The sequence below is a fragment of the Ictidomys tridecemlineatus genome, chromosome 9 (genome assembly GCF_052094955.1).
Source record: "Ictidomys tridecemlineatus isolate mIctTri1 chromosome 9, mIctTri1.hap1, whole genome shotgun sequence".
Taxonomy (NCBI): domain Eukaryota; kingdom Metazoa; phylum Chordata; class Mammalia; order Rodentia; family Sciuridae; genus Ictidomys; species Ictidomys tridecemlineatus.
This window is the reverse complement of record NC_135485.1, coordinates 101,621,777-101,642,688: the sequence shown is the minus strand read 5'-3', so window position 1 is coordinate 101,642,688 and position 20,912 is coordinate 101,621,777. Positions and strand designations below refer to the sequence as shown.

The 20,912-nt window shown below is 37.3% G+C and overlaps 1 protein-coding gene, 1 long non-coding RNA gene, 1 other non-coding gene and 1 pseudogene across 3 annotated transcripts in view; 3 read left to right on the top strand and 1 right to left on the bottom strand.

The window, feature by feature from the left end:
- The window catches only part of Ppp3ca (protein phosphatase 3 catalytic subunit alpha), a 305,087-nt gene extending 304,555 nt beyond the window's left edge, over nucleotides 1-532 (bottom strand). The window contains exon 1 of the mRNA XM_078021875.1: nucleotides 425-532. The gene's annotated coding sequence lies outside the window, so the exon portion shown is untranslated. The remainder of the gene's footprint in view (nucleotides 1-424) is intronic.
- Nucleotides 2-15,160, top strand: LOC144366888 (uncharacterized). Its single transcript, XR_013426051.1, has 2 exons — nucleotides 2-492; nucleotides 14,856-15,160. It is a non-coding gene; the product is annotated as an uncharacterized LOC144366888 (long non-coding RNA).
- Nucleotides 15,161-16,007: 847 nt separating this feature from the next.
- LOC101967475 (MAP/microtubule affinity-regulating kinase 3-like) overlaps nucleotides 16,008-20,912 on the top strand; it is a 43,347-nt pseudogene continuing 38,442 nt past the window's right edge.
- Nucleotides 19,617-19,698, top strand: LOC120892656 (small nucleolar RNA SNORD20). The gene has a single exon (XR_005737439.2). It is a non-coding gene; the product is annotated as a small nucleolar RNA SNORD20 (small nucleolar RNA).

Genomic DNA, 20,912 nt, shown 5'->3' with positions numbered 1-20,912 from the left:
CCGCCTCCGCCACCGCCTCCGCCGGCCACCGCCACCGCGCCCGCCTCCGCCTCCTCCCCTTCCTCCTCCCGGCCCCCGCCTCTAGCGCCGGGGTAGCCTCCGCCTCCCCGCGGGGCCCGCCCCCGGCCTCCCGCCCCGACGTCGCAGCCCCGTGCACTCATTGGCTAGGACGTGTGTCCCTCACTGCCAGGTGGCGGCCTCCGGATTCGTCCCGCCCCCCGTTCCTCCTGGCTGTCCCCGCCCCTCGCTCTGTTTTCCACCAGCTGCCAGTCCAGCGGGCCTGCCGCCTCCACCGCCCAGTCCTTGCTCAGGTGTCACTGTTGCTGGCAGGCCAGGATTAGGAAAGGAGAATGGGCAGGGGGTGGTGGCTGGGAGGAGAGGGGCTCTACCATGCCACCCCCACCCCCCCCACTTGGCTTCCTACCCTGGAATCCGCATACACCCCCGCGCCTCCTTGGCACCCGCGCCTTGGCGACTGGGTTAAGCTGCAGTGTGAGTAGCCAAGAACGGACGGTGTCTCCGGGTGTGTGCGTGGCCTGCGAGAGGGCACGGAGAAGGCGGGGAGAGGAGCGAAGCGGGTGGGGGCAACCGAGAGAGGGCGGAGGAAGGAAGAGCGCGAGGAGCTTGGGGCCCACGGCGCAGCTGCTGTCGCTGCCGCAGCTGTCCAGGGAGAATCGCCAAAACTACGACAAATAAACAACTTACCTTGCGGAGATGGGCTCCGCCTGTGATGGGGTGTACGGTTGTATTTTGTAGTGGGCTTTTGTGTTGGCGGTATGGTGGCTGTTACTGTTTCCCACCCATGCATGCACACCTTAAGAGGAGGGGTCCCCTGTCAAAAGTCGTGGACCAGGGACCTGGCTGAGTGTGTCTGGCGCTGCGGGACACAGGACCAGGCTTTCCTGGGAGGGTGGGGACAGGAGTCCAAGCGACCCCGGGCGATTCAGCCATCCTAGGCTGCCCTGTTGCACTCTATGGAGAAATGTGGGAGCGGGAGAAACGTGGAAGTCGCCTTTTGACTGTTCACACAAGGACACTCAGCCACTGTTTGGGACAGGCAACACCAAATCTGCCTCTCATCCACTTGGTACTCTGGATGTCCGCAGGACCTTGGAGCTGTAGGCAGTTGCCCGCCCTGGTATCTCAGGTTGGAAGGAAAGTTAAGGCGAGAATGCTAGACGCTGGGGGGCAGAGTGTTAGTAGCAGAAATGCTCCTTTCAGACCAGAGGAATCTTAGAAGTGGTTCTCCCTCTGCCAGGTGTCATCTCAGCCTCTCCTCGATCAACCTCAGCTCCAAGGACCCTCAAGAAAGTTGGAATTCTGGAGGGAATTATGAAGAAAGTTAAACAAGTTTTTCACCCTCAGTCCTTCCTGTTTTATTTGCAAATTCCAAATGGGTTTTTCCTATTTCCTGAATTGAACTACAGACCCAATAAATGGGCTAGAAAAAGGTTTAGGAAGGCAGGAGATGGAGCCAGCAGAACTGTTTTGACGACAGGGATTAGATCAAGCTCAAACTTGAAAACTAAGTTTTAATAACTTATTTTTCGGGCTGGTGGTGCTGGAACACAAGGGGTAGTATGAGCTGCGAGAAGTAGGAACACACACTAGAAAGTAGTCAGCCTCCAAGCTAAGGGACAGGATATGAGGTGTGTCCCACCAGCAAAAAGAGGATGCCATGGGCCCAAAGGGTGAGATTCTGCTGGCCAGTTTACAACCCCAGAATTGTATGTGGTAATTAGGCAGACAATTTATTCAATAAGTATGTATTGTGCTCCTTTTATTCATATGTCAGACACTGTGGTAGGTAATTTATGACTCTGCATGTAGGGTTATGGTGCTTTAAAAATGGTCCTCTCTGTCAGTAAAGCGTAGAGTCCAGCATAGCTTTCAGAAAACATAAAATCATGTGCTCCTAGAGGTCACCATAATCTCCTCAGAAAGGGTTTGTTGCAAACAGCCTCCTGGACACAAGCAGAGCTAGTTGCTGAGGCAGATTTGGGAAGTTGGTCCCAGGCCAGATGGCACACAGAGAGGGAAGGATGCCAAGACCTGTGGGTGAAGAGGGCCTGCTTCAGGAAAGACCAGGAAACCATGTCCAGGGATGCTCACTTCCAAGGGCAAAACATTCTCACACACATGTGGCAAACAGATATAGTTCCCACTGTTATTTGGACTTAACTTTCTCCAAATACAGGAAAATGCCATTGAACCAACATCAGAAGGCTTAGAATGTCATCAGCATAGAGAAGTTTTATGATAGAGATAGGAAATAAAGGCACACCTTTCAGTCACACCCTTCAGTCCGCTACAGGTCTAGGACACCTCCTAGCTGAGGTATGTGTGGGAAAAAAAAAGTTATGAATCATAATCACTTCACAACATATCTTATTATCATCAGGCATTTTTAAAGCATGTGTATAGTTCCACAACTGTTGCAACATAGACACTTCTTAAACAAATTGGACCCTGCTCCAAAGAAAACTAACAGCAGCTTAATAACTGGGGACTAGTTAATATCCATAAACTTGGCTTACTGAACCTGATAGCCAAATTATCTTTTTTACTCAGATATTCATTTAGACGTCCAACTGTCTGCAACTGCCATTCTTTTTTTTTTAATCCTGTTAGACTGTCCGAGCTATTCTTGATTATATTACCACTTCATAGAATTACCTTACCTTTGGCATTTACATTTTCAAAAAGTTATTTCAATTTCCATGAGCTGACTTTGGAAATGTCCTCTGCTTGCGAAGAAAAAATTAAGAAAATAAAAAGTTAACCCCCCCCAAAAAAAAATGCACTTTCCTTTCCGTAATCTATCTCTCTAGCATCTGCCCAGCTAGGGAGTCCATTTCCCAGCCTGACCCTGGATCCAGGCTAAAGTGTTCTGTCACTTGCTGGCCAAGGTAGTTAAGGAACAGATACACATTCTCCAGTCTATCAGCTCCCATCCTTTAGTTGCATACAGAGGCTTCTAAGACTCAGGGGCCCACAGAACATCATGTGGTTAGAGCTGAGTCTTTAACTAAAGGAATGCCGTTACCTATGCAGAAAATCTGCATTATACTTTACCTTATAAAGAAATAATCTTCTGTTGAGATATTCCACTATTTGAAGATATGTTTGTTAGGGTAGGTAGTAGTACTATATCAACATACAAAACTCATTTATTTTATTAACTGGAAGAATAAAATCCTTAGTTAAATCCCAAAGGCTTGTGTAACTGTTATATAATAGAACAACCCAAAGACTAAAAATATTCCCTCTTTTAATACATGAACATCAAATCTTAATTTTCTGTGAATGAATTATTCATTTACCAGTTGTGTTTTGAACACCTGTTCTGTACAAAGTACGATGTTAGATGATGCATAAAAATATAGAATGAAGAATGATTCAACGATTTTGTTTCTCCACTCAAGGATCTCAAAGTCTTACTTTATAACTGTTACATACATATTATCTTTACAAACAATTAAGCATAAGAAGCTGCTTTCTCTTGCTATTGGAGAAAACAAACTAGTTTGCTATTAGTTTCATCAAAAATAATAATAAAGATAAATATGAGGGAAAGTAATGTGTACTTGGAATCATGTGCATTTAAATGCTTTATACAGTTTGGATGCAAATTATAGGAAATGAAAAATATTTTGGTTTGCTTACTAAGTGATCTGCTATATCCAGAGAAAAAAAGAACGAAGAAAAGAGGAAAGAAAGACATTGTTTTTTATATCTTATTTTGAGAATAACTTTTAAAATATTGGACTTTGATTCTGGGGTGGATTTACTATCATTTGGATATTAGACTTGAATAATAACTTCTGGACATAGCTCTTCTGAGTTAGATATCAGTATGTTCTATCTACATTCTCACTTAAGATGGTGGGATACAAAGTTGAAGGATCTGTAAATAGACACTTAGGCCTGGAACAGCCATGAATGTGTGTGAATTTGATGTATGTTCTTAAATCAAGTTCCCACACCATTCCCTTCTATTTGTATGGAGTTCTTTCTTGTTTACTTTAGATGCTCTATGAAATACACTAGTCTACATGGATTTTATTTGAGGTTCAAACTAAAAGGGCTTTATATTGTTGATCTTTTGGATTTGTCTTGAAATTTTCTTGAGCCTTGGTTTTGTCAGGAGGTAGTTTAATTCATTTAGACAATTCTGAACATTAAGCATTTTTATAGCAAGTATATATAGGAATACATATAATTTTTCCACTACGGATTAAATGAAAATCTTTGAAATTGTATACCAAGTTCAATATGGAGAAATACTTTACATAAAATTTGGCAAGAATATTTGATCAATGTTCATTTGGATTTAATAACCAAATATTCATTTTATTTATATTTGTATCCTCATTTCATATCCAAGTTCTTGGCACAATGTAGGTGCTCAACAAATTTTGTTGAATGAGTTTTAAAATAATGTGTTGGTATTCACAGTATGAGATAGATGTTAGGCTAAGTACCAGGGTCTCTATTCTCAAGGAGATATCAGTATAACCAAAACTCACAAACACACATATGAGAGAGAAGTGTCATTAACTCTTTCTCCTAGACAGTTTTAACTTTAATTTAATTCCAGACTTTGAAATTATGAATAGATTGTGCCAAGTCATAAATGTTTCCATTAATAAGAACTATACATTTGCCATTCTATTTTAAAAATCCAAGAAACAAATATGCTGTAAAATTTTATGTATTTTGGCTTTTCTAAACTCAAAAAATCAGAATATTTGACCTAAAATGAGCTGAAATTTACATTTGAAGTGCTTTGAGAACACTTCAATAATAATAGCAAAGAACTCACTAATCAAACTACAACAACATTTTAGGAGACTTGATAGATCAATTTAGAAGAACTTTTTCTGGTCCTTTAAAGGCAGATTTACATATGTAAAACCAGTAAATAATTAGAAATGAGTTTTATCCTTTAAAGCAGGCAGAGATTTACCCTTACTAGAACAACAGTGTGCCCATTACTGATTAAAAGTTCATGAATTTGCAAGTAAATATTCTGTTCTTAATTTGAATTTGGCACTCAGACCAGCCACCCTTTCCTTTGGGTGGCATATATTCAATAGATAGTTATTGAATATCTATACCTATCAATCACTGTGAATGTAATATGGAAAAAACAAAGTCTCTACCCTCATAAAACTTACATTCTAGTCAAGAGAGACAGATGATAGCACTTGCACATACACACAGGCCATGGCAGTGGACTGAGGGATGACCATGATCATAACACACAGTGGCTAGGGCACTGAAGGAAGTGACACAAACTGCTGTGTAGCCATGGCATACCGAGAAGGGGGTCTCTGAAAAGCTGATATTTGAACAGAGATTCTCAAGATGATGGAGATGGCTCTGCAGCCACACAGAAGAAGTGAGTTCCAGACAAAAAGGAACTATAGATGCAAAGGCCCTGAGGGCAGAGTCTGGTTGGCATCTTTACCAACTGTCAAAGGAGGCCAGTGTTGCTGGAGTGAACTGCAAAGAGTGGTATAAGGTAAAGTCAGAGAGATCGTGTAAACTCAGCTTATATAAAGCCTTTATATAACAGGAAAGACTCTGAATTTTATTTTAGATGAAATGAGAGGGATTTTATCATCTAGGCTTAGAGAAAACAAGCAAAGTGATGGAAAATGAGAAAGGGTGGAAGTGGAAAGACCAGTTGAGAGACTCTTACTAGAAATAAGTTGGTTAGTATTATATAGTTTAGAAGGGAGTGGTAAGAAGCATCCATTTCCAAGTATATGTAAAATGTTGACCTAAGAGGATTTGCTGATGGATTGAATACAGGATATGGGAAAATTAAAAAGAGGTCAAGGAAAACTTCAAGCTTTTGGGTGTGAGCAAATGGAAGGTAGAAGTTACTATTTACTGAGAAAGGAAAGATTAGAAAGGAGGAATCTGTTTCATGAAGAAGAACTAAACTTAGATATGTCAATGTTGAGTTGTATGTTAAACATAGAAGTGGAGATGGCATGCAGACATGTAGGTCCTGGACTTGAGAGGCCTTCACATCTCTGGCATTTGAAGTAGGAAGTCATGGCAGAGTCATGCTTTATTTCAGTTCAAGGGTAAAAAGAAAAAGGGGACCAGCAAAGCCCATGGAAAGGGATAGCTTATAGAAGGATTATATCTCTAAAACCAGGCAAATGAAGTAAATTGTGTCAAGGATGCTGACAGATTGAGTAAGATGACAACTGAGAGTTGTCTATTGGTCTTGACAGAAGGGGAGATTATTGTTGAGCTGCACAAAGAAGTCTTGTGTACCTACTTCAAATAGTACCACATTGCTCTCTGCCTCTCTATATCGATTCAGTTCCTTTTAGTATTTTAGACTAGTAAACATTATGAGTGGGGTGTATGGCTACTCATAACTAGATAAATAAGAACCTTGAGAACAGGACTGGTCTGTTTTGTTCCTGAATCCACAGTGTCTGCAGTACACTTGGCACACACACTAGGTCACTAATAAATGTTTGTTGAAAAAGTGAATATTCTATTATAATGCAAGTCTGAGTTAGTTTTTCTGATTTTTTCCATAGTTTAAATAAACAGTTCAAAGTATTTGTAAGAAAAAAAATAAATTTCATGTTTAGTGGGGTTTTTCTAAGTCATAAAACTAACCCTTCATAGAATAAAGACAGTTGACTTGGGCCCTCAGGAAGAGAAATGAAATGGGAATTTAGGCATTCAGTTGTTAGCATGAGGTGTCTCTCACTGTAAGAGTAGTTACTTGTGTAGATCCAGTGAGAGCACAGTATTACTCATATTTCCTCTTTCTCCAGATACACAAAGAGTTCTATTGTTTGCAACATCTAAACTATTCCCTGGTGATAAGTTAGGCCAGACATCAGCAATTTTCAGGGAGGAAGTAAGTAGAATTGGGGTTGTGTTTTGTTAAAAGCAGTCCCTCAAAAGAGTTTCCTTCTCTCTTTTGGGGTGTCCCTGATTGCCCAGGCCAAAGAAATACTGTTGGTTGGGGAAAGTGTTCTAGATATGTGTCAGGGTATCTGTCCTGTGAAAAGTACCCCATGAATTGAATATGCTTTCAATTCTTACACTTATGACAGACCATGTTTTGATTAAATCACAATTTACCAGCACCAGCACACTTATTTTTAAGAAAAAGACCCAGTGACCTTACCTGCTGAGTGATCATTTGGGTCATAAGTTCAACCACTGGCCTGGGAGTGTGTGTGGGGGGAGTTGGACCTGGGTACATAAACATTTTACTTGAGGTCACCTAAAGGTTGGTGACCTTTAAATTCCTTGAGCTATTTTACAAAAGAAACTTTAGCCTAGTCAGATGCCCTCTGTGAAGAGTTTGACCTTAAAATTCACAGGAAAGTTTGAATGAACTAAGGTGGCCATGGGGACAGGGCTCATGTGCAAGGAGTATAAACAGATGATGCCATTCTTGACAGAGAAGCCATGGGTCAGAGTCAGCAGAGGCAGAGAGAGCAGAGGAAGAGAAGCTACGAACTCTGTGTTCCTTTTTGTCCTTCATGCTGCTTGGTTGTTTAACTTTTTCCTGGATATATTAGGCCTTTCAGTACCCTTACAATAAGGGTTGTTTTCCAGAGCTGGTCTGAGTGTTTTATGTTCCTTACTAACTCCCCTACTATATGTTTGGTAAGAGCCCTCCGTAAATCAAGTTGTAAGATAAAAAGAGCAGCTAAGATGTTTATAGCATGCCCTCTGTTCACTTTCAAGGGTTGACACCTTTCAATTCTAGTGGTTACGAAAATCCATTTCTTCATTAAGAAAATGACTACCTTGTGATCCCATCCTTGCCCATCCCAGTTGTCTCTATAGCATACCCAGTGCCAAAAATAAAATGAATTAATCAGTATGCATGGAGAAAGGAAGAAAGACAGAGAGTCTAAGCAACAGATAGTCTCTAACTGGGGAGTCTTGGTAAGCTCTGAAGCTATTAATTAGATAGCTAGTTTCCATGTCACCACCGGGAAGATTTAGACAATGCTGCAGTAAAAAATTGAAGATCTCAGGAGCTTAACAGAAGTTTGAAGTCCTCTGCAGGTTTGGGCAGCCTGCCAGGGCAGCTGTCCTCCCTGTGCTGACTCAGCATCCCAGTGCCACAATCAGCGCAGACATCAACAGGTGCTTCACTGTCACCCTGCAGGAGGAGAAGAGAGGGCTGGAGAGGTGAGGCCCAACAATCAAAAACCTCTGCCTGCATGGCATTCATGAATGACTACACTCACACTTCATTGTCCTGATCTCATTACTTAATTTCAAGGAGGGCAAAGGTACATAATCTTCCTACCTTTCCAAAATTAGAGGGAAACCAAATATTTATAAAAGGAAGTCAAAGCCAAGTAGATTTTTAAATAATCTATCCTGCGGGACCTCCGGGCTACTGTATGACTAGGGATGTGTCTTATCTGTTTTACATGCCAAGATAGTCTTGGAATGACCATGACTCCTGTCCTGCTTCCTGAATCAAACCTTCTATCCCTCTTGCATGGCCTCTTACTGGTGTAAATCAGATACACTCCGTTGGGACTGGTTTGGTATTAAGACATCTGCCCTGGGGCCCCATGAGCCTATACCAGATTCCTGGTAATACTACTATTTGTGGTCTTCTTCCCAGCTCCATCTCCCTCACTCTTCTTATTCCAGTGCCTTTGCAGGTAGGCAGTGTTGGAAAAATAGTTGACAATCTGGATTGGGAAAAATGCCCACTTAATGTGTCTTCACTATAAGTAAAAACACAAAATTCCTTTCTATTTTTTGAAAGTCATGAGCCGATTATCTAAAAATATGAATATACATATTTACGTATGTGTGTGCATACATGATTGTTTATTTTTGTGAGTCACAACCTTTTGTAAGAAGTTAATATGACTAATTTAATAATATGCAGATTTATTATTATGCAGCATCAATGCCAAGCAGTTTCTCTGAAGGTCATGTTGGTGCTGTTTTGACATGGCAAAACATATTGTGTCTCTTCTAATTTCCTTAGTCCTACAGTGTTATGGCTTTTCTTCCAAGTCAACTTGGCTAGGCTATAATTCAGTTATTTAATCAATCACTAATCAAGATCTTACTATGAAGATAGTTCATACATGTGGCTAATACCTATAATCAATTGACTTTAAGTAGACTACCCTCAATAATGTGGGAGGGCCTCATCCAATCATTTTAAGGACTTAACAAAATAGAGGTTTCCAGAAAGAGAAGGAATTCTTCTTCAACAGCACAGCATCAATGCCTGCCTGGGTTTCCAGCCTGTTGGCCTGCCTTGAACAAGTCTCTCCCCTTCCCCCACCTCCCGTCCCCCTTACCCTCCCCCCCATACACACGACATATCACACAGTCATGAAAAGATTAAGCTCCTTACTTTGCTTTCTTTTCTTGTGGTCTGAGCTAAGAATTTCTGTTCACCTAAATACCCACTTCCAAGGTAATTATAATACATAGATACCTAAGGGTTGGGGTCACCAAATGTTCACCCTGAGAGGAAAATTCATATAAAAGTGATGTAGACAAGATTTTCCAAGGAAAAAAAAATAGTAAGAAAATTAGGAATGTGTCAGGGAAGCAAAGAAAGTTCGGCAAGGATTAGATATCAAGCAAAGACCCACAGATGAGGAAACTTTGGTGCAATCCTGCAAGGAGGTTTATAAGTCACCTTAGAGCAGACTCAAAGAGCTAAGTCAATATACCCAACAGTCAATGCAGAAAATTGCCTGGGGCTAATGCCAGGCAAGTCTAAGCGCAATGCTCCCAACAAAGACACAGGTAGAAGCACATAGGGAGCTGTTTGCATAGAGAGGGGAAACTTTGAGGGCTACAGACAGGACACTGAAGCCATCAACTAGTCAGGATTGAAAACCATTTGGATAGAGGGAGAATGAAGGAAAGTAACCACACCACTTCATTTAAGAAAGAGAGTTAAAAAAGTCATATCTCTTCTCATACAATATCAAATTTTCCTCCTTTGCAGTTTCACTCGCAGATGGCTTCACTCCTTCCCCATTTCCAATCCTCAACTAATGTCCCTTTTCAATGCCTGAAATTCTCAAGTCACAGAATATAGCATTTAACCCATTTATGGTTAAAACGAAAATATTCTTAAGACAGGAAATGCATTGAGTCAACTCAGAGCCTAGGCCTCTCCCAGGTGTTTGTGGCCAGGGCCCCTTCCCAGCCTGGGAGGGCCTTGGGTGGGTGCTGAGTGTTTTATCTGTTCAGAAGCCTCATTTCAAACATGACTCATCATATGATTGTTCATGACAGCATCTCAACACTATAGGTTGGTTCTCCTTGCTTTATTTTTGCCATGATATAGTGGCATATCATTGTACATATGCCAAAATTATGTTTTCACCTAGTATTTCCTTGATTTGCAATGATATTATAGAACTTTTTATACGTTTAATGACCATTTTGATATCTGTTTTTTTGTGAAAGATTATTTTAAGTCCATTTCCATATTTCTATTGGTTTGTCTTTTTCTAGCTGATTTTTAGCACTTCTTTATAAATTCTCTTCTAGAATTTACCATTTTATTCTAATAGTGTTATCTTTTATATATATAAAGATATATCTTTATATATACACACACATATATTGTAGTTGGACACAATATCTTTATTTTATTTATTTATTTTGTTTTTATATGGTGCTGAGGATCAAACCCAGTACCTCACAGTGCCAGGCGAGTACTCTACCGCTGAGCCACAGCCCCAGTGCCTAGTGTTATCTTTTGATAAGGAAATATTTTGAGAATTTTAATGTGATCCAGTTTGTCAGTCTTTTCTCTCATAGTCAGAACTTTTTATATTTTAAGATATATTTGTAAACTCCACATTTATAAATACATTCTGTTATCTTTTTAAGGCTTTATTATTTTATTTTTTATATTTGATTCTGCAATCTACCTGGCTTTATCTTTATTTATTATTAAGGTTATTAATTGTTAAGGTCGGTTTTTCCATATGGCTATTCAATTAATCTAACACTTAACTGACTGCAGAGACTGTCCTTTTGCCACTGTTCTGCAGTGCCACATGGGGAATTAACCACATATTCATGAACACTCAGGTCCTTTTCACAACGGTGTGATTGTGTGCTTGTCCCACTAACTGAGTGGAGAGGAAATATTTATTTCTATATTCCTAGCACCGCCTGTAAAGTAGGTATGCACTGCTTTCAAATGAATGAAGAAATTAGAGAATAAGTGGACTGTGAGAATTCACTTTTTTTAGTTATAGTAAAATGTATGATGAGTTTTTTTGCTGAGTGAATCTGTCAGGAGAGACATTCTTTCTTTTCAGCTACCTGTGTTTTTCTCTTGAGCCTCACTTTAATGTGGGGTCCATGTATTTCTAGTGGATAATACAGGCGTATTCAAGAAAGAATACTAAATCATTGTTTTGGGGGACTGGGTTAAAACTATAGAAATCCTCTCCTCTAAATTCTCAACTTGCAAATGAGCAAAGCGAGGTGCGGAGACCTAAATTCAAGTCACAAAGGAGGCAATTTCCAAGACACTCTGGCCCCTAAGGTGCTTCTGTTGACTAGGTCGCCTACTGAAGACAGGCAGCAATGGCCTGAGCTTAAGCAGCAAATGCATCTGTGATTTGTATGTGGTGCTGAGGATTGAACACAAGTCCTTGCACATGCAGGGCAAGGGCACTACTGCTGAGCCACACCCCAAGCCCTCATTTTTAAAAATTTAATTATTTTCTTAGTTGTAGATGGACATAAATACATTTATATATTTATTTGTTTGTTTATTTATTTGTTTATGTGGTGCTGAGGATCAAACCTAGTGCCTCACACATGCTAGGCAAGCTCTCTACCACTGAGCTACAAACCCAGCCCCACAATAGCCATTTTTAGCCTACATAATTTAAGAAAAATAATTATACCTCACAAGTGTTGATTATTACTATGTTAGGCATCACACGGGAAGTTCTGCACTTCTGATCCCATTCATTCATTCAAACTCTCCCAAGAGGAGAGCATTGTAATATTCTCACAGAGATTAAAGAAGTAACCCAGGTTTACAAACACCAACAGTGGTTTGAAATCATAAAACCTTGACTCTAGACCCTTCCACCCTAACACTAATACTGAGGTGGCTTGTTCCAACTGTAACCATCAATGAAATTTCTGATAGAAGGTTAAAATTTCTGTTGCTTAGCAAATAACTCATTACAAACAAGAAGTTTTGGGTCCAACTTTCTTTTCCCACCACAAAGGGCATAATATAATTCAAGACATGTGTATATCAGCAAGGAATTTAAGAAAAACAAATATCATGCACAAAACATAATCAATAAAATTTTTCTATTTAATAACAAGAAAACCATACTTTCATATTGTTCAGTTCATATTATTTTAAATCAAAGCAATGTTATTCTGTAACTCTACCATATTTATTTTCTAAAATAAAACTTTTAAATTTTAAATAAAAAAGAATTCTTTTTAATGACTAGTTCACCAGAAGAATATAAGAAGGCAATGAATGTGTTTAAATGAAAATTATCAACAACATACATGCTTAATGTTGAAATATTTTAAATCCAAAGAGTAAACAATGTTTAATTTTTTTTTTGAGAGAGAGAGAGAGAGAGAATTTTAATATTTATTTTTTAGTTTTTGGCGGTAACAACATCTTTGTTTGTATGTGGTGCTGAGGATCGAACCCGGGCCGCACGCATGCCAGGTGAGCATGCTACCACTTGAGCCACATCCCCAGCCCAAACAATGTTTAATTTTAAAAATCTGCAAAAGTATCAGATACTTTTTCTACAGATTATTGCCCTGACTAGGAGTTACTTAAGTATTGATGCCTACATTTGCTAAAAGGAAGAGACAAAATACATATCAACTTCCCAAAAGTTATCAATCTACTTTCTCTATATATCTAACTGTAAAGATGAAACTTATATGTAAATTTGACTTTAATCCACCTTTCTAAGAAAATGCTACCATTTTTCTTCCATTAAGTCATAAGCAGTCTATACACACACTTTATATGTCATTTGAATTTTGTTGCTCTGAATCAACTTTCCTGGCAGCAAACACTGCATTTCAGTTTCACTTACAATCTGTATTGAAAGGAATGGGAAAAGGACAGCCTGTTTAAAATATGTTTTAATGTGGTAGAGTTGTCAACAGTGGTGTCTCATGTCCTTTGGAAATTTGAATGAATGTGGTCTGGTTTCCACTTCTAGGGGTAGTGGCTGTTCACAGAGCTCTCTGTAAAATCCGTCTTTCCTTACCATGTTTCCTCCTGTTTCCTCATGTGACTTTGAGCTCCTAATCTCCATGGGCTATTTTAGTTCTTGGCCATATTACACTCTCATGTGTATATCCCCCACCATCACTGTTTCCTTAAAATTTCACTCTTTATCGGCATTTCATGAATTAATGAATATATTGAATATTTTTGAAGGGTTTTAAGGAAGGACCATTTCACATAATCTACAGCATGTGCCTTCTTGTTAACTCCTTTGTTCCTCCTTTTCATTCTGGTATATCCCAAAGATGGGACTCCCTCCATTTGTTCTTCCCTTCCATATTATATCCCCTTCTCCAACGGACTTTCTCAAGTGTACCAGCCCTGCCAAGTAGAAATGCCTTTCTAACCTCCAACCTCCACCTAGAATTCTAGTAAATGTTATCAGTTTCTTAAATACAGTTGTCCTTCCTATCATTGGATTCAACTAACATAGATAACAAATAATCAGAAAGCAATTATGACTGTACTGAATATGTACAAGCTTTTTTTCTCATCATCATTCTCTGAACAAGACAGTATAAACTCCTTACTTAGTATGTATATAGAATCAGCCATCATAAGAAATCTAGACAATCTGTACACTCAGAAAAATGAGAAATTATACCCCATCTGATTCAAATGTATGATATGTCAAGATCATTGTACTGTCATGTGTAACTAATTAAAACAAATTTTAAAAAATCATAACATGCCAAAAATAAATAAAATATATATTAAAAAAGAAATCTAGAGATTATTGAAAGAATTACAAGAGGACATGCATGGGTTATATGCAAATACCACACAATTATATATGAGGGACTTGAGCCTCCTCATATTTTTGTGTAGGGGGAAGCCCTCAAATTGATCCCCCAGGGATACTAAGGGACTATTTTTTAAAATTTGTTCTTTTTAGTTATACACAACAGTAGAATATATAACCATCATTCTTGTGGTTGTACATGATGCAGAGTTATACTGGTCATGTATTCATATATGAACATAGGAAAGTTATGTCCAGTTCATTCTACTGTACCAAGGGACTACTGTATAAGGAATAAATCCTTTATCTTTTCAATAAATGACCTTTACTTTTTACTCAAAGTAATTCCAAAATAAGATAAAACCCAAGTAAAGAAAAATATATTACATGGGTTCAAAGATGTGTGATAATACAAAAGTTACTGAGATAGTATTTTCTAATTTTAAGCAAGAGTTCAGTCTTAACCATAAAATATCCAAAAACTAGTTAATATTACATAAAAAGAAAGAAAAATATTTGAATCAAGAGGGGAGGGATTTAAAGTTTGGATGATGCATTGATATGTGGAATAGGTGAAGATAAGGAACTATTTTTGTGGACAGATGGAATTAAATATACTTTGCAAGATCAGATTTGTGTTTTCAGCAATTAAGAAATAAACTTGGAACTTTAAACTTTCCGACTAAAGAGTTTGTCAGTTTCAGTTCAGGTTTCTGTATCCTGGTGTTGTTTCCAATGGAGAAGACAGAAACTGAAATGAGACCTATATCTGACATATTTTTTGCCTCCACGATTTGCCAGGTTAGAAGCCTCTCTCCATATTCCAAGAAGATGAATGTAACAGATGCAGAGTGGAAGGGGAGCAAGATGGAAAGTGACTAAGAGGTCATGAAAGTACGCAAAGCTTTAGACAGTCTGTGGACCTTGGGATGAGGAAGGAGAAAAATTAAAGCATGGAGTGTTCCACATAGAAAGCATCTCAGTAAAAACTCTGCCTTTTATTGAATGACTGGAGGAGTGATGGCTAACTAAAATGTATTGGGATAACAGAACAAGCACCCGTGCATCTGTACCAAACATAGGAAATAAAACTATTGCAAATATTATCCGAGCCTCTTGTGAACTCTCTCTCATTGCATTCCCCTGAAGTTGGCATCACTCTTCTGGACGTTTTATATTTCTAATACATATGTATGAATTCCATAAATATATGTGGTGTTATTTTGCATATTTTAAAAATTATAGAAATGCTATTATGCTCTCTATATTTTTTTAGCAACTTGCTTTTTCAACATTGTCTTTGAGATTTATTCATATTTATATATTTAGCTCTTATTATTTCATTTTAACCATTGCATAAGTTTTATTTTATGAATAAGTAGATGTTTATCCAGAGCCCTATTAGCAGGCATTTAATTTTCTTTTGAAGCTTTATTCATTTATTTAGCTATTAAAACCAATGCTGCTATAAATATTTTGGTAAACTTCTCTTTGTGTACATGTGTGAACCAAGCATATCTAACAGAAGAATCTTTGCCTTGAATGCTGTGTATATTTTCAATGTTGTTTAATATTTCAAATTGCTTTGTAACTCAACTGAACCAATTTACACTCTGCCAGGAATATTTGATCCCCATTAACAGTTTTTATTTCATCCAATCAGATGCATGCGAAATCATATCTTATGTTTTCAAATAACGTTGTTTTTTTTTTTTCAGAATAAATGTGCACTTTGGCATCTTTTATTATGTTTACTGGCCATTTAGTTTCCTTCCGAGTAAACCACTTGTCATATCTCTGGTGGTTTGGTACTATTTCAACATGGCCAGGTTAGAACTATGCTTACCAGAATCCCCTTCCCCACACGATTTCCATTAGTCATCCAAAACAGAAAATCATATGAGACTAGGAAGGGAGAAGTAAAGCAATTGTCATTTTTCTTTGGAGCGTATCATGACTAGAAAAGGTAAGAGACAGACACTGATATATTGGTAGCTTCCAGCATGTGCTTTCTTTACCCTCCTACGTGTAGCTCTTCTTCCTGATCATAGGACTTGCCCCATGAGATCCAGAAGCAGCAGCATTCCACAGAGCCCGTCTACCTATGCACTGCAGTTCCAGCCGCTGGAAGAACCTGTCTTCAGGAGGACTGGGCAGTGATTTTTCTGTATTATCTAATTTTCCCCTTTGGAACCCAAGTTCCCTAGTTACTCCTACAATTATGTAAGTTTTTATTTTGGTATAAGCTCCTCAGAAAACAAAATAAAACAACATAAAACGAGAAAACCTGGAAACTTGTGAACAGCAAACACAGAAGCAGGAACCCCACAGGCTAAGATCTGGGAGAGAAGACAGGAACTGAAATAAACCCAGTATCTGATACAATCTTTGTTTCCAAGCATTTGCCAGATGATAAGCCTCTCTCCATATTCTAAGAAGATGAGTGTAATGGAAGCAGAGTGGAGGAGAAGCCAGGTGGAAAATGACTAAGAGGTCATGAAACTGAGCAAAGCTTTTGGCAGTCTGTGGACCTTGGGATGAAGAGGGAGAAACATTAAAGCAAGGCTTGCTCCACGGTGAAGAGACCCTGGCCTTTATTGAACGACTGAAGGAATACACTAGGGGACTGATTGCTCACCAGAAATGGAATAGAACTTACAAAACTGGAACCCAGTATTGTTTAAATAAAAATAAAAATTATCATCGATGGAAATATATAATGTTGCAATAATATAAATGCAAAGGGTAAAGAATGTTTAATTTGAGGCTGTGGTTGGAGCACTTGCCTAGCACATATAGGGCAGGGTTCTAGCCTCAGCACCACATAAAAAATAAAAAAATAAAAAATAAAGAAAGAAATAAAAAGTTTAGTTTTTTTAAAAAAAGAATATTTAATTTGAAAATCTGCAAAAGTATTACATTCTTTATCTATAGATAAATCTATAGATTGTTGCCTTGATTAGGAGATATGTAAGTATTGATGTCTACATTTCCTAAAGGAAAAAGGAAATATATATGTCTGTTTGCCAAAAGTCATCTCACCATCCTCTGTTCACATCTAGCTGCAAAACTACGTATCAAAAAATTCAAACATACTGCATCAAGCCAATTTATTTATGACTTTTTTAAAAGGATAGATTTCTAGTTCTTAGTTGTGCATGTATAAGAAGATTAAAAGTCTTCACTCTATCCTAACAAGTAAAAAGCTCAACAAACTGAAAATTCAATACATCTTTCTGGATTCATAAGAGAAATGAAAACACCAGACAAACTGGTGCCCCAAATTTTGAGAGATAATCGGGAATAGAGAAAATTACAAAATAGTGAAGCTGTGAAGCCTCCATGGGAAGCAGCATCAGAACAGGGAAACCGGAACTGTAATCTACAAATGTCTTGAATATGAGAGTTTAAAATCCCAGACAGACCCCTAGCAGGCTCAGATGGGTTCACTGGTGAAATGTTCCAACCATTTAAGGAAGTAATTATATCAATTATCTAAAATGTCTTTCAGAAGACACAAGTAGAAGGAATATTTCCTAACTTATCCTGTGAGGACCATATGACCCTAGTGCCAAAACTAGATAAAGATATTATAAGAAAACTGCAAAACAATGTCTGTCTTTAATATGGATATAAAAATCTAATGTAATTTGCAAATCAAATTCAATAATGTATAAAAAGAATTATATACCACAGCCAAGTGGGATTTATCTCATTTATGCAAAACTATTTTGACATTCAAAAATCATTTAATGTAATCTATCACATCAAAGGGCTAAATAGGAACAATCATATGATCATGTCAATAGATGAAGAAGAAGCATTTACATACTCTAATACCCTTCATGATAAAAAGAGAATAGAAACTCTTAGGGAACTATGAACAGTATAAATCTTCCTTACCTTAATCAGGAATATCTACAAAGACCTGCAGCTGACATCATTTAGTTGTGAGGAACTCAAGACTTTTTCACCAATATCAGGAATAAAGCAGGACTATCCCCTCTTGTCACATCTTTTCAACATTGTCCTGGGAGCTTTACACAACACACTAAGATAAGAACAGAAAATAAAGGTATACAAACAACAATGGGAGAAATACAACAATCTTTGTTCATAGGTAACATTTCTTATGTAGAAAATATAAAAGAATGAAAAACAAAACCCTCATGGTATTAAAATCAATTATAGCAGGCTTCAGGATATCAGATTAGTATATAGAAGTCCATCACTTTCCTACACATCAGCAATGAATAAGTGAAATTTGATATTTAAAAACATAACACCAGGGGTTAGGAATATAGCTCAGGGGAACAGTATTTGTCTAGCATGCATAAGGCCCTAGATTTAGTCCATATAATTGCAAAAACAAACACACAACAGCACAATGTCACATTTATTAGCACTCACAAAAATGAAATACTTTTGTGTAAATGGAAGAAAATTTATACAACATTTGAATGAAAAAACCCACAAAACTGTGATGAAAGAATTCAGAGAACTAAATAAATTGAGAGCTATATCTTGCTCATGGATAGGAAGAGTCAATATGTCAAGATACTAATTCTTAAAAAGTTGATCTTTGAGTCAATGAAATCTCAATGAAAATACAAGTTGTATTGTGGATATTGACAAACTGATTCTATAGTTATATTGCATAGAAAAAGGCCCAGATTAGTCAACGCACTATTAAAGAAGAATAAAGTCAGGTAACTGACACCACTAAACTAACACCACTTACAATAAAGCTAGAATCACCAAGTCAATGTGGGGTTAGAGAAAGAGTAAATAAGATCAATGAGTGGAGAAGAGAGAAAATAGACTCCCCTTAAATGTAGTCAGTGAATCTTTGACAAAGGAGAAAAGACAATAACCAAAGAAAATATTTTCAACAAATGATGCTGCAAGAATGAATATACTAATTAGAACAAATTAAAAATAAAAATAAACAAGAATGAATATACATATTCAAATGAAACAAAAAAACATGGACTTTGCACTCCTTGCAAAAATAAATTAAACTGTCTCATGGCCCTATATGTTAAATGGAAAACTATAAAACTTCTCATAGCTAACGTAGAAGAAAATCTAGATGGCCTTCACCTTGAATTTGGTCATGATCTTTTAGATGTAAGAACTTAGGTACAATTCACCATGTCCAAGAATAAGCTGGATTTCAGTGAAATTAAACATTTCTGCTCTGCAAAAATCACTGTCAAGGCAATGAAAAGACAAGACACAGACTGGGAGAAAATATTTTTTAAAACTTATAAAGAACTGTTTTCCAACATATATGAATCTCTTAAATTCAACCATCAGCAACAACAAATTCTATTTTAAAACAGGTCAAAGATTTTGACAGATATGTCACATAACAAGATATACACATGGCAAGTAAGTATATAAAAAAGATGATGATGATGATGATGTCATTAAAAATTTAAGTTGAAACAACACTGTATACCACTGTGTATTTATTAGAATGGCTAAAATACAGAACAACTGTATTCAGCTACTAGTGGGAATGTAAAATAGCATGGCTACTTTAAAAAATATTTTAACTGGATATGATGACTGATTACCTGAGAAATAATTGATGAAATATCAAGAAAAAAAATATTTTAACAGTTTCTTTTTTTTCCACTGTTGGGGATCAAACTCCGTGCCTTGCACATGATAGGCGAGAACTACCACTGAGCCCTTAGTTTAGAAGTTTTTTACAAAGCTGACCATGTACTTACCATGCAATCTTGCAATCATGCTTCTGAGTATTTACCAAAGGAGTTAGAAACTTACGTCCGCACAACTTAGAAGCAACCAGACAGTTCTTCAGTAAGTGAATGAAGTATGTTACCTACAGACAATTGAATATGATATGGTACAAAACACAAATGAACTATCAAGTCATAAAAAAACTTGGAAGAAACTTAAATGATATTATTAAGAGGAAGAAGCCAATCAGAAAAGGCTACAAAGTATTTATTCCAACTATATGAAATTTGGGAAAAGACAAAATATGGAGCTGGTGAAAAACATAAGTAGTTTCAGGGGTTAGTGGAGATGGAATGATGACTAGACTGAACACAAAAATTTTTAGGGCAGTGAAAATACTCTGCATAGTACTTTAGGGACAGATGCAGTCCATTATACATTTGTCTAAACCTATAGAATGTACATTGCCAAGAGCAAGCACTAAAAAGTAAACTATGGACTTTGAATGATAATGATGTTTCAATGTAGGTTTATCAAATGTAGGTTTATCAATTTATCAATATGGTGGGGGTTCTTGCTGTGGAGGATAGCTATGCCTCTGTGGAAACCAGACACATATGGGATATCACTGTACTTTCCTTTCAATTTATCTTTGAAATAAATTAAAACTTAAAATTTTAATGTAGAGGAAATTATTTAGCTAAAATATACAATTTTTAAATTTTAGAGCTTGGTAGAAAATAACACAGATGAAGATTAATCAGCTGAAACACCAAGGAAAAAAATATTGAAAAACACAGAAAAGACTTATGAAAACATAGAGAATGTTTTAACATATAAGGAATTTGTGGTCTAGAAAGAAAGAGAGAAAATTAGAAAAGCAGCAATGTTTGTAGAGATAATGGATGAAAAGTTCTCAAAACTGGTGACAACTCTATAGCAATATATTTATCAAGCACAATAAACACGAAGCAAGATAAATACATGGAACATAACATGTAGAAACATCATAATAAACTTCTCAAAAATCAAAGGAAAAAGTTCTTAAAAATTTAGCCAATTTTTTTCTCTTTTTTCCCCTCTTTTCTTTCTTTCTGTTTTTTGTTTGTTTGTTTTGTTTTGTTTGGTAGTGTTGGGAATGGAACC